This window comes from Phyllobates terribilis, unplaced genomic scaffold, assembly GCF_046119375.1.
Source record: "Phyllobates terribilis strain yellow unplaced genomic scaffold, ASM4611937v1 Scaffold_2__4_contigs__length_985480577, whole genome shotgun sequence".
NCBI classification, from domain to species: Eukaryota; Metazoa; Chordata; class Amphibia; order Anura; family Dendrobatidae; genus Phyllobates; species Phyllobates terribilis.
The window spans coordinates 528,014,807-528,028,084 of record NW_027362762.1 but is presented as its reverse complement, the minus strand read 5'-3'; the positions used below and the strand labels follow the sequence as shown (position 1 = coordinate 528,028,084).

The following is a 13,278-nucleotide window of genomic DNA, read 5'->3' as shown; positions in this document are numbered from 1 at the left end:
GCTCCAGGGCAGTGTAGATGATGTTGGTTCTGCTGGGCGTTGTAGTACAGGGGTTGATGGCGCAGCAAGAAACACAGAGACAAGGAAGTGCAGTCCTCAGGGTCTTTACTCACGGTTATTGCAGACCAAGTTACAGACGTCAAAGTAACTTCCCGTGCCGTGCCGCGTTTACTCAGTGAGGGGCTCAGTCCACCCCCAGGTAACTCCGGAGTACATAGCAGGACCCCCTTCTGTGTCTTCTCTCTGGCTGTCTCCCTGAACCTCATACCAAGTGTCCCAGTCCAGTACCGGCGGGCCTTGGCGGGCGACGTCTGTTCCGTCCCCTGGGTCCTATATAGCTACCTTCCTGGGGAGACTGGTATGGAATGTTGGCTACAGGACATGAAATACTGCAGCCTCCGGTTTCTAGTTAAGACGTACAGTCTTCCGCTAGCTGAGGGACCCAGTTCCCTTTATGCAGCCTGACCCCTCCACCTCCCGGCAGATGCGGGCGTACGGGTGGACTTCTGCACGGCCCGTACCCCTAGGGTCCTTTCTTCTGGTTCCTGGAGCCTCTCTGCTCCCTCTCCTCTCTTCTCTTCTTTCTCTCCAACTTGGGTCTCACTGTCTAGGCCCGTCTCTGGAGCAGAGCTCCTGCAGAGCCTCTGCTCCTATCACTTTCCTCCTTACTACTCAACTCACTGTCTTTCTAAGATGGCTTCTCTACTTATATCTCCCTCTATGTGCTCCCCTTAACTACTTCCTCCACCCACACCCACTATGTGGTTCACCTTCCAGCTAGGTTCCCCCACTCCAGCCAGGAAAGGGGCTCAGCAAGAAGCAGAGGCATCTTGCCCCTCCTGCTGGACTGGAGTGGTGTGTATTGGATGCAGGTGTTAGGGTCCTGAGCTGTACTCCTTCCTTACCTGAGAGTGAGATGCCACATCTCTGGCTGAAATGCAACACCTCTGTGGCGACAGAACGCTCAGGGGCGCCACACATGCCAATTCATTCCCCAATTACAGCTCTTCAATTATGGTCTTCTTTACTTTTCCCACTGTCTTTACTGCCTTACTGTCTTTCTCATTTAAACTCTTGTAACAGTTGAACTGTAAAAACAGAAAATACTGCAATAATTGAAATAAGGGAATCTGGACTGTCCAAAAAAAGCTGTGGCCATCAACCTTCTCTCTGTCTATGTGTGTATAATCATTCTTTATTTAAAGAGGTTGTCTGGGACTTTAACATTGATGGCCTACCCTTAGGAGAGGTCATCAATGTCTGATCGGTTGGGATGCGACAGTCGGCATCCCCGCTGATTACCCGTTCCCAATGCCAGCGGCAGCCAGAATTGCTCAGTTGCGGAGCTGCACAACCCAGCTCCATCAATGGAATAGTGGCTATGGCCGGGGAACTGAACATCTGCCCGCTATTGATGTGAATGCAGCTGGCAGAGCTGGGTTGTGCAGCTCTAGAAATGGGGGGAATTCTGGGCAAGCGTGTGAAAAGTCACAGCATCATGACAATATAGCGTACTCTGTGACCTTGCACACACATGTGCACAACTATCTGGGGTCTCCTCAAAGCAGAAGCTAGGGACTTCAGCACAGGTGACATCAGTCAAAAGATGCAGCAAGGACCAAAAAGATGGCAGTGAGCAGGTGGTGGAAAAGTGAACAGTGAAGTGAGTATAAGGATTTATTTATGGTATTACATCTTACATTTATTATGCTCTGGGATTTGTTGGAAAATAACTTTTCCACTAATTGAATTCCTGAGGAAAATCCATGAGAACAGGCAAATTAGAATTTTGCCTGATTTGCTCATCTCTACCTACTGATGAGTTTGTAGTATATTTCTTTGATCCCTGAACAGACTAAGTTAAAGTGGCATCCTTTTTTGTTGAAATCCATTTCTTCAATTTATAAATTATTAAACAATAACTCCTGAAAACCTTTTATTATTAATAAATGGCCAGAGGAACTTAATACAACATTTAATGAATCGCACACTTTAAAATGATCATTCTCTATTGATCAATATCTCAATCAAAAGACAGAGACATGTAGGCTTTCCTTCACCAAGTAAATAGCCTTGCCAGACACAGTGCCTTCCCATACAAAAGGTACATTCTCACCACCAACCTCGCTAATTAAGAGGTTATATCACATTTAATATATTAAATCTGGAGCTGCCTAAGTAGATTACAAATAGATCTTTGCTGACCTTGATTGCTATAACTACTATGACTTTTTGATATATAGTGAGTAATTGTGCATTATGGAGTATGAGGCTTAAGAATTTACAGATTGTGTAATAAGCCAGATTCTCTTCTCACATTGTTTTTATCTCTATTTTTACTGTTTTTTTTTGTTTTAATGCAGTATAGAACATTTTGTATGAAAAGTATAATCACTCAATGATTGAATTCACGAGTTTGGGTAAAAGCCTGCAATTCCCCACTTCTTGGCCTGCATATGCGCTATTTATTATGTGCTGTTTTATTGTTTGTCTTTAATAGGGATGTGGTAATTGTAACACCAACTGTCTATGCATGTTACATAATTATCGCTGTAAACAGTTATTACAATAATGATAATCTGGCAAGAATGATTGTGTCTGGAGTGGAAAGTATTCTCCACATATGACAAGTTTTCATTGATTTTAGACAATAAAGATATGTGCTATTGATTTATAAAAGGGATTCAATGTGGGGAAATGATAAATACATTTTTGTTTTATGTCAGAAAAAATTAGTCTTGATTTTGTTTATTTAGTCATATTCATTCCGTAATTGTTTTTCAATTAAGTTTATTGAAATTGCTTTAAATTGCCATCCAAATAAAATGTGTATTTTGTAGCTACATCTATTCATAATGGGCAAGATGAAAAGTGGAATTTCAGACATTGTAACTTGAAAAAATGCTTGCATAAGCAGAAAGATTGATCTTATATAATGACTATTTTTATGAGTCGAAGGCAAATTGACTCCATAAAATGTATAAAAATCTACAATTCATGACTATCTATCTATCTATCTATCTATATCTAATCTTTATCTATCTAGCTATCTAATATGTATCTATCTATCTGTTTCATATCTATCTATCTATCTATCTATCCATCTATCTATCTATCTATCTATCTATCTACCTATCTAATATCTATCTATCTCTCTAGAAAAACCAACAGTACTCCTAAAGATGTGAAAAAGTGAAAGACTCCTTATTTGGCCCATGCGGCAACATTTCAGTTCCTTAACAAAACCTATCTATCTATCCTAGATATTTATCTCATACAAGGGGTGTTCATTAAAGATTTCCCCTGAACCACTTCCTGTGGACTGAGAGCAATGAAACTTGGCACAGTTATTAGTCCTTCTCTACATAGGTGCAACCTAGGGACACAAACTTCTCCCATCACTGTAAACACCTCGCTTGTAGAAGTCAACAGGTTGCGCCAAAAGCCACGTTGTGATTTCGGAAATCTGAGTCTCATCATCTGGAAAATGCTTGCCCTTCAAAAATAACTTCATTTTTGGAAAGAGGTGGAAGTCCGATGGTGTGAGGTCGGGTGAATAAGGCGGATGCAGTAGAATTTCAAAGCCACGGGAGCATGCTTCCATTTGGGCAACATGTGAGCATGTCACGTCTTTGGTGAGCATGCCATGTCTCTTGGTTTTGATGGCCTCCTGCTATTTCTGCAGTAGTGAAGCATAGTATGCCTCAAAGATCATGGTACCCTTTGCTAGGAAATCCATCAATACTACTCCGTGCTAGTCCCAAAATACTGTGAGCATGACCTTGCCGGTGAGTCATCATGCTTTCATTTGGAAAATCGCTGCTTAACCATTTGCCACCTAGCCCAAAATGTCAAGATTAGTGTGGGGTCCGTGGAAAAAATCATCCAAGACCATCTTCGCATGTGAGCAGGCGGGAAACCAGTGAGCGGATACCTTATGCATGTGAAGATCGTCTTGGATGTTTTTTTCCATGGACCTCACACTAATCTTGACATTTTGGGCTAGGTGGTGAATGGTTACGCAGTGATTTTCCAAAATGGCGACCTCCACTTTCTGGATGGTGTGTTCATCAATAGCAGAGTGGGGTTACCCTGGAATTGGAGCTGTGTGCACTGAAGTCCGACCACATTTCAATTGACAATGCCAGTTCTTGACTACATCATATGATGGGGAATCATCACCATACACCTCTTTTATCTCATCTAATGTCTCCTTTGGTGTGCGTCTTTTCAAGTAAAGGAACTTGATGACTGCTGTGTATTCCACTGGGTCCATCATTATTGATAAATAGAAGTGGGTCAGGGGAAATCTTTAACGAACGCCCCTCGTATATATATATATATATTTATATGACTCGCCCTCCCTGAGCGGTGGGGTACTCGGAGCCGGGCCTTGCAGATGTCGCGGGGATGCAGTCGTGGCCTTGGCCCGTTCAGTGCCCAGGGCTGTTACCTGAAAAAATGGGTTTTGTATGAGTGGTTGTTCGACTACGCCACCTGTGGTTTCTGGTGAAGGTCACCAGCGCTGCAACAGTCCTCTGAGGCTGATATTCTGGCAGCTCCGTTGGTACTACCCCCACAGGAGGAGTAGGCCTCAGGGCAGTGATTTATGAGTTGTGTGGAGGAATGGTGGGTGCAGTGCGGCGTAGGAATAAACAAGCGGAGGTGGTGAATGAAGTCATCCGGGTCTTTACTCACTTTAGATGAACTTTCAGCCGCAAAGCTTCTCTCTGCTACACACGGCGTACTGCGGCCACCAGGAGGGGGTTCAGCGCTCCCCAAGTAGATCAGGATCACCTGTCAAGACTTCGTTAGTGTGTTCCTCTCCTTTGTAAGTTCTCCCACTTAGTCTTTTCCTGACTGTGTGTGGTATGAACGTAGTGTAAGGCCGGGTCCCACTGGATAAACGCAGGTTGAGAGATACAGGTGGCGAATCCGCTCCGTCCGTATCCCCCTGGGATCCACTAAGCCTCCGGGCTTTTCTGACTGAGACATGAAGTGACAAAGTCAGATATCGGGGGCCGGTTACCCCTCTTGCAGCAGGAATCCCTCTGGCTAGGCCAGAGTGAAGAATACGGGTGGCGACTCCGCTCCATCTGTATCCCCCTGGGATCCTTTTGCCTGTGGAGCCTATCTCCTCTGCTCCCCTCCAAGGCCTTCTTAGGACAGGACCCTGACCGAGTAGAGACATTGGTTAACTCTGACCCGCTCCTTGTCTCAAGGCCAGAGAATGAGGACTGTGAATCTTCAGCCAGCTGCAGACTCTTGCTGGACCCTGACAGAAGACCACAATTAAAGACCTTGAACTTAAGATGGCTGTGAATTATATATGATTCTGTATGTGTTTCCGGTAAGTGTTTCCTCTACCCTCACCCACTACTTGGTTCCCCCTATCTCTGGTTCCCCTCATCTCCTCTATACCGGGCCGGGGCTGCACCCTGGTGCATTTAGATCCCCTACAGGACAGGAGTGGTGTAGTGTTGAGTGGTGAAGTGGGGTCCTGAGTGATGCTCCATCCTTACCTGGAAGAGGAGATACCACTCCTCTATCTGAGGTGCAGTACCCCTGTGGCGACTGAACCCTCAGGGGAGCCACATACAGTACAGACCAAAAGTTTGGACACACCTCATTTAAAGATTTTTCTGTATTTTCATGACTATGAAAATTGTACATTCACACTGAAGGCATCAAAACTATGAATTAACACATGTGGAATTATATACTTAACAAAAAAGTGTGAAACAACTGAAAATATGTCTTATATTCTAGGTTCTTCAAAGTAGCCACCTTTTGCTTTGATGACTGCTTTGCACACTCTTGACATTCTCTTGATGAGCTTCAAGAGGTAGTCACCGGAAATGGTTTTCACTTCACAGGTGTGCCCTGTCAGGTTTAATAAGTGGGATTTCTTGCCTTATAAATGGGGTTGGGACCATCAGTTGTGTTGTGCAGAAGTCAGGTGGATACACAGCTGATAGTCCTACTGAATAGACTGTTAGAATTTGAATTATGGCAAGAAAAAAGCAGCTAAGTAAAGAAAAACGAGTGGCCATCATTACTTTAAGAAATGAAGGTCAGTCAGTGTGAAAAATTGGGAAAACTTTGAAAGTGTCCCCAAGAGAAGTTGCAAAAACCATCAAGCGCTACAAAGAAACTGGCTCACATGAGGACCGTCCCAGGAAAAGAAGACCAAGCGTCACCTCTGCTTCTGAGGATAAGTTTATCCGAGTCACCATCCTCAGAAATCGCAGGTTAACAGCAGCTCAGATTAGAGACCAGGTCAATGCCACACAGAGTTCTAGCAGCAGACACATCTCTACAACAACTGTTAAGAGGAGACTTTGTGCAGCAGGCTTTCATGGTAAAATAGCTGCTAGGAAACCACTGCTAAGGACAGGCAACAAGCAGAAGAGACTTGTTTGGGATAAAGAACACAAGGAATGGATATTAGACCAGTGGAAATCTGTGCTTTGGTCTGATGAGTCCAAATTTGAGATCTTTGGTTCCAACCACCGTGTCTTTGTGCGACGCAGAAAAGGTGAACGGATGGACTCTACATGCCTGGTTCCCACCGTGAAGCATGGAGGAGGAGATGTGATGGTGTGAGGGTGCTTTGCTGGTCAAACTGTTGGGGATTTATTCAAAATTGAAGGCATACTGAACCAGCATGGCTACCACAGCATCTTGCAGCGGCATGCTATTCCATCCGGTTTGCGTTTAGTTGGACCATCATTTATTTTTCAACAGGACAATGACCCCAAACACACATCCAGGCTGTGTAAGGGCTATTTGACCAAGAAGGAGAGTGATGGGGTGCTACGCCAGATGACTTGGCCTCCACAGTCACCAGACCTGAACCCAATCGAGATGGTTTGGGGTGAGCTGGACCGCTGAGTGAAGGCAAAAGGGCCAACAAGTGATAAGCATCTCTGGGAAGTCCTTCAAGATTGTTGGAAGACCATTTCCGGTGACTACCTCTTGAAGCTCATCAAGAGAATGCCAAGAGTGTGCAAAGCAGTCATCAAAGCAGAAGGTGGCTACTTTGAAGAACCTAGAATATAAGACATATTTTAAGTTGTTTCACACTTTTTTGTTAAGTATATAATTCCACATGTGTTAATTCATAGTTTTGATGCCTTCAGTGTGAATGTACAATTTTCATAGTCATGAAAATACAGAAAAATCTTTAAATGAGAATGTGTGTCCAAACTTTTGGTCTGTACTGTATATACACTGCTCAAAAAAATAAAGGGAACACTTAAACAGCAGAATATAACTCCAAGTAAATCAAACTTCTGTGAAATCAAACTGTCCACTTAGGAAGCAACACTGATTGACAATCAATTTCACATGCTGTTGTGCAAATGGAATAGACAATAGATGGAAATTATTGGCAATTATCAAGACACCCTCAATAAAGGAGTGGTTCTGCAGGTGGGGACCACAGACCACATCTCATTACTAATGCTTTCTGGCTGATGTTTTGGTCACTTTTGAATGTTGGTTGTGCTTTCACACTCGTGGTAGCATGAGACGGACTCTACAACCCACAGAAGTTGCTCAGGTAGTGCAGCTCATCCAGGATGGCACATCAATGCGAGCTGTGGCAAGAAGGTTTGCTGTTTCTGTCAGCGTACTGTCCAGAGGCTGGAGGCGCTACCAGGAGACAGGCCAGTACACCAGGAGATGTGGAGGGGGCCGTAGGAGGGCAAATATCCAGCAACAGGACCGCTACCTCTGCCTTTGTGCAAGGAGGAACAGGAGGAGCACTGCCAGAGCCCTGCAAAATGACCTCCAGCAGGCCACAAATGAGCATGTGTCTGCACAAATGGTTAGAAACCGACTGCATGAGGGTGGTATGAGGGCCCGACATCCACAGATGGGGGTTATGCTCACAGCCCAACACCGTGCAGGATGCTTCGCATTTGCCACAGAACACCAGGATTGGCAAAGTCACCACTGGCGCCCTGTGCTCTTCACAGATGAAAGCAGGTTCACACTGAGCACATGTGACAGACGTGACAGAGTCTGGAGTAGTGTTGAGCCACCCCCGTAATGTTCGAGTTCGGTTCGTCGAACACCCGTGTGTTCGCCGAACTGTTCGTCGAACTGTTCGTCGAACACCTTCGAACACCGTTAAAACCAATGGCAGGCAAACAAAAACACATAGAAACACATAGAAAACACCTTCAAAGGTGTCCAAAAGCTGACAAACTGCTCAGAAGACACAACTAACACATGGAAAAGTGACAAGTACATATAGTCATGCGAAAAGAAAAGAGGTGGAGGAGTAAAAGGAGGGGGAGACACAGATATAGGCATGTCATGCCCTTCTAAAATCCAAAAAGTGAGAAGCCGACACGTTCAGTCCGCTCCTGCCCGTGCCACCTCCGTGTCGCCGGGTTTGTGCCAGAGCCGCGGTGAACCCTGACGGCCAGCCCCCCTCTCCCAATACTGGTGCCTGTCCGCTGGTGGGTCGAGCGAGCCCCCCTGTGGTGGAGGCAGCTCTAAGCTTTTTAATTTAAATTGTCTCTCTAATTTGAATAAATACACTTTAAATCCATTTACAAGGATCTATTGGAGGGCAAGTCTCATGCCAGCAGCTGCGTAATTCCAGCTCCAGTAGCATCCACTAAAGCTGCTGCAGTTAAAAAGCTTTTATAAGGATCGAGCTCGGCTGTCCACCGCAAGGCATCCTACTGCCAGTCCCAGCCCCTATGCCTTGGGGTGCCTCCTGATGCTCTTCACTGAGTATCCCGTGGTCCCGAAGCATTTCCTTTGAAAAAATGAAGTGTCCAAACTACAGGTGGTGTTGCTTGCTTAACAGCCGGGATAATCCGCTGACTAGCAGACCCTGCTACTAGGCACAAAGTATTTCCTGGGCTAGATGCAGTTAAAAATTTGTAATTAGATACTCTCGTTGGATGCTGAGAAAGCATTCCATAGAGTCTCCTGGCACGCCATATATGATTCTCTTAAAAAGCTTGGGGTAGGGGTCTAGGGGACCCTTTTATAGCCAAAATCACGGCCCTGTATCGCAATACGTCACCTAGGCTGAAGATAAATGGAACTGTAGCACCCTGAGGGCTCGGTTGCTACAGAGGTATTGCACCTCACCCAGAGGTGTGATATCTCACTCTCAGGTAAGGATGTAGTGTGGATCAGGACCCGACACCTGCATGCATTACACCACATTGCCGTGGGACAGGGCGACCAATATGCCCCTGAGATGGGCACGACAGTCCCTGTCCCTGGCTGGAGTGGGGGGAGGGAACACTGAGGAAGGGGAACCCTGTAGTGCAGGAGCAGGGAGGAAGCAGTTCCTGGGTGCATTGAGAAGGGAGTATAAAAGGTGGGCACCATCTTAGTTCAGTGCAGAGAAGTCTGAGCAGAAGTGGCAGGGAGCAGGGGCTCTGCATGAGTTCTGCTCCGGAGGCGGGCCTAGTAACAGAGGCCCAGGCCTGGAAGAGGGAGAAGGAAGGAAGAGGAGCGGAGAAGGCTCCAGGAACGAGGAACGAAGGGATCTCAGGGGTGCGGACGGGCGAGTCGCCACCGCACGCCCGAATCCACCTGCGTGGAGGGGTCAGGCCAAAGGGGGAGACCGGTCCCCGAAACTAGTGGAGGCAGGAAACGACCCTCAGCTAGAAACAGGAGACTGTGACATTTTATGTGGCGCAGCCCCTCGCTACACCCGCTAGGAAGGCACCACATAGGGTCAGAGAAACTGGCGCCAAGTTTACCAAGAGGAGGCCCGAGGCAGCCGGACAGAAGGGTTGGTAAGAAAGGCCAGACAAAGGACACACAAAGGGGGTCCTGTGAAGCACTCCAAAGTTATCTGGGAGTTGTCTGAGCCCCTCACCTGGTGAGCACAGTACGACGTGGGCAGCCGTTACCTGCAGACGTGGTCTGGATAATAAGAACTGTGAGTAAAGGCCCTGGACTGCATCACTGACTCCGTGTCATTACTGCTGCTGCCCTGCACCATCACCCCCATCCTCCGCATACACTGCCCTGAGGCTATACTCCTCCCGTGGGGAGTTATGCTACGCTCTGCTGCACCCACAACACCAGCCTCAGCGGTCTGCCCTGGAGCGGCGGTTCACTCTGACCGCAATCCACGGGTGGCGTAGTCGGACATTTAAACATCAAAACCACATAAATAGTTCCGCCACTGGTTTGACCGCCCTGAGCCACGGAACCGGGTTGCCGCCACGGAGACTACAACCACCAGCATCCACCAAAAAGGGTCCGGCTCCGGGTGTCCCAAGGCCCAGGGGGCGCGTCAGAACATTTTCATCACCTTTCACAATCACCAATGGGACAAGGCAGGGATGTTCTCTGTCCCCTCTCTTATACATCCTAGTGACGGAGCACCTGCTCTCATCAATTCGCCATAACCCCAATATTAGGTGGATTGAGGTGGGAGGCACCGAGTACAAGTGCTCTCTATTTGCTGATGATGTCCTAGTATATATCACTCAATCACATATATCCATCCATGCTGTTATGGCTGAAATAGATCACTTTGTTACATGGTCAAATTTTAAAATCAATGCAGCGAAGTCTGAGGCCCTCGATGTCTCCCTCCCCAAATCCATATAGGATTCCATCCAGTCCAACTTTCCCTTTGCCTGGCCCTCACAGGGTATCAAATACTTAGGAATTCCTATTCATAGAGACCTCTCCCATCTATGTTATCTTAATTTTGGGCCCTTTATTGAACAACTCCATACAGACCACGGTTGGCAAGTTAGAACTGTAAGATTCACTACGTGAACCACTGGTGTTTTGTGGAAAAGCACATGTACACTGTGTTCCAAATTATTATGCAAAACATGTTTAGGAGTGATAAGGGAAGAATTTGTTTGTTTGTCAGTTAAACTCATTGATGGTGATGTGTGTCAGGACTCTTTATATCACTGTAAGCAATTGCAGACACCTGTGCTAATTAGTTTGGCAGGTGTGTCCAATGAAAGGCAAGACTACTTAAGAAGGCTGTCTCACATTATTAAGCAGCCTACATTTTCTGCCAAAATGGGAAAGAAAAAGGATGTGTCGGCTGCTGAGAAGCAACAAATTGTGGAGTGTTTAGGTCAAGGCATGACTACAATCAACATTGTGCGATGATCAGGATGAAGTGTCTTGGCAATCAAGAAGTATGTAGCTGATTCACAGTACACACGTGTGCGTGCTGATAAGGGCAAATTGAGGACTCTTTCCTACAGGCAATTACGTCAGGTTGAAAGAGCAGCGGCAAAAAAGCCTTGTCATAGCAGCAGACAAGTTTTTGAAGCTGCTTGTGCCTCCAACGTTCCCCGAACAACAAGATGCAGGGTCCTTCAGAGGTTTGCAGCTGTGCATACGCCATCCTGTCGACCTCCTCTATCCACTTCACACAAGCAGAAACGGCTCCAGTGGGCCAAACATTACATGAAGACTGATTTCAAAACTGTTTTGTTCACGGATGAGTGCCGTGCAGCGCTCGATGGTCCAGATGGATGGAGTGGAGGATGGCTGGTTGATGGACACCCCACGCAAACACGGCTACAGCGCCAACAAGGAGGAGGTGGAGTAATGTTTTGGGCTGGAATCATGGGGAGAGAGATTGTCGGCCCCTTTAGGATCCCTGAAGGCGCTAAAGATGAACTCCATAATGTATGTGGATTTTCTCAAACAGCACTTCCTGCCATGGTTCAAGAAGAAGAACCGTGTATTTCACAGCAAGATCATTTTTCTGCATGATAATGCACCATCTCATGCTGCACATAAAACATCTGCATCTCTGGCTGATATGGGCATAAAAGGGGACAAACTTATGGTGTGACCCCCATGCTCCCCTGACCTCTACCCCATTCAGAACCTTTGGAGCATCATTAAAAGGAGTGTCTATGATGGCGGGAGGCAGTTCACATCTAAGCAACAGCTCAGGGAGGGTATTCTGTCCTCATGCAAAACAATTGAAGCAGAAACCATCCAAAACCTGACAAATTCAATGGACGAGAGAGTTCAGAAGCTCCTTTCGAACAAGGGGTCCTATGTGAAAATGTAACATCACCTAGAATAAAGTTTTGAGTTGAAAACTGTTTGATTTCAGTTTCTAACAACCTGCTAATGCTTATAATTTCAAAAATGACCATTTTTTTGGTCTTTATTAAAATGAAAAGGTTGATCGAAAAGTTTGGGGGATCTAAGAGTGTGGCAACCCACTAGTCATGATTACTTCGAATTCTGACAATATGAGGGTCATGCTGCAGGTAGTGCAGCAAGAAGGCACTTATGTGTCTTGCGCATCTCGGAGCCCCAAAATTATTTTCCGGGCTAGATGCAGCTAAAAATTATTATTAATTTTAAATCTGGTGAAGCTTTAGTATAGATGGCCTAATAGGATCAGTGCTGCACACTGCTACAAAGCCCAAATTATTTTCCAGCCAAGATACAGATAAACATGATTAGTAATTTGAAAGCTTAAAACGGTTGGTAGGGTGATTTTAACCAATCATCAAGCTTTTACTCTCCCCAGGATGACACAGGGGTAGAAAAGTCGTTTCGGATCCATGATTTGTTCATCTTTATGAACGTGAGTCTGTCTACATTATCAGTGGAGAGCCGCGTGCGCTTATCTGTCAGCACACCACCAGCAGCGCTGAACACACGTTCAGACAGAACACTGGCTGCGGGGCATGACAAGATCTCCAAGGCGTAAGTGGCGAGCTCCGGCCATTTATCCAGATTGGAAGCCCAAAAAGAGCAAGGGTCCAGTGACACAGTCATGGCTTCAATGTTTACTTGGAGATACTCCTGTACCATCGTCTCTAGGCGTTGACTATGTGTCAGACTTCTTGTCTCCTGTGGCCTTGCAAAGGATGGGCTAAAAAAGTGGTGAAATGATTCTGCAAAATTGATGTTACCAGCAGATACTGTGGTTCTGTTACGGTTTGAGTGCTGAACACTTGACGGTCCCACGGTTGGCAAGTTGGAACTGTGAGATTCACTACGTGCACCACTGGTATTTTGTGGAAAAGCACATGTAAGATTCTGCAACAGTCTCTGCTGATACTCCTACATGCGTGCATCCCTTTCTTTGGCAGGAATAATTTCTGCAAATTTACTTTTGTACCGGGGATCTAACAGTGTGGCAACCCAGTAGTCAGGATTATTTCTAATTCTCACAATTCGAGGGTCATGTTGCAGGTAGTGCAGCAAGAAGGCACTCATGTGTGTTGCGCATCCAGGAGCACCAAGTCCCTGTTGTGTTGGTGGCGAGGTAACAATCATGCT

The 13,278-nt window shown here is 46.1% G+C and overlaps 1 protein-coding gene across 1 annotated transcript in view; it reads right to left on the bottom strand.

Annotated features, from left to right (window-relative positions):
• LAPTM5 (lysosomal protein transmembrane 5) overlaps positions 1-13,278 on the bottom strand; it is a 144,095-nt gene that overhangs the window by 48,890 nt on the left and 81,927 nt on the right. The window lies entirely within an intron of this gene.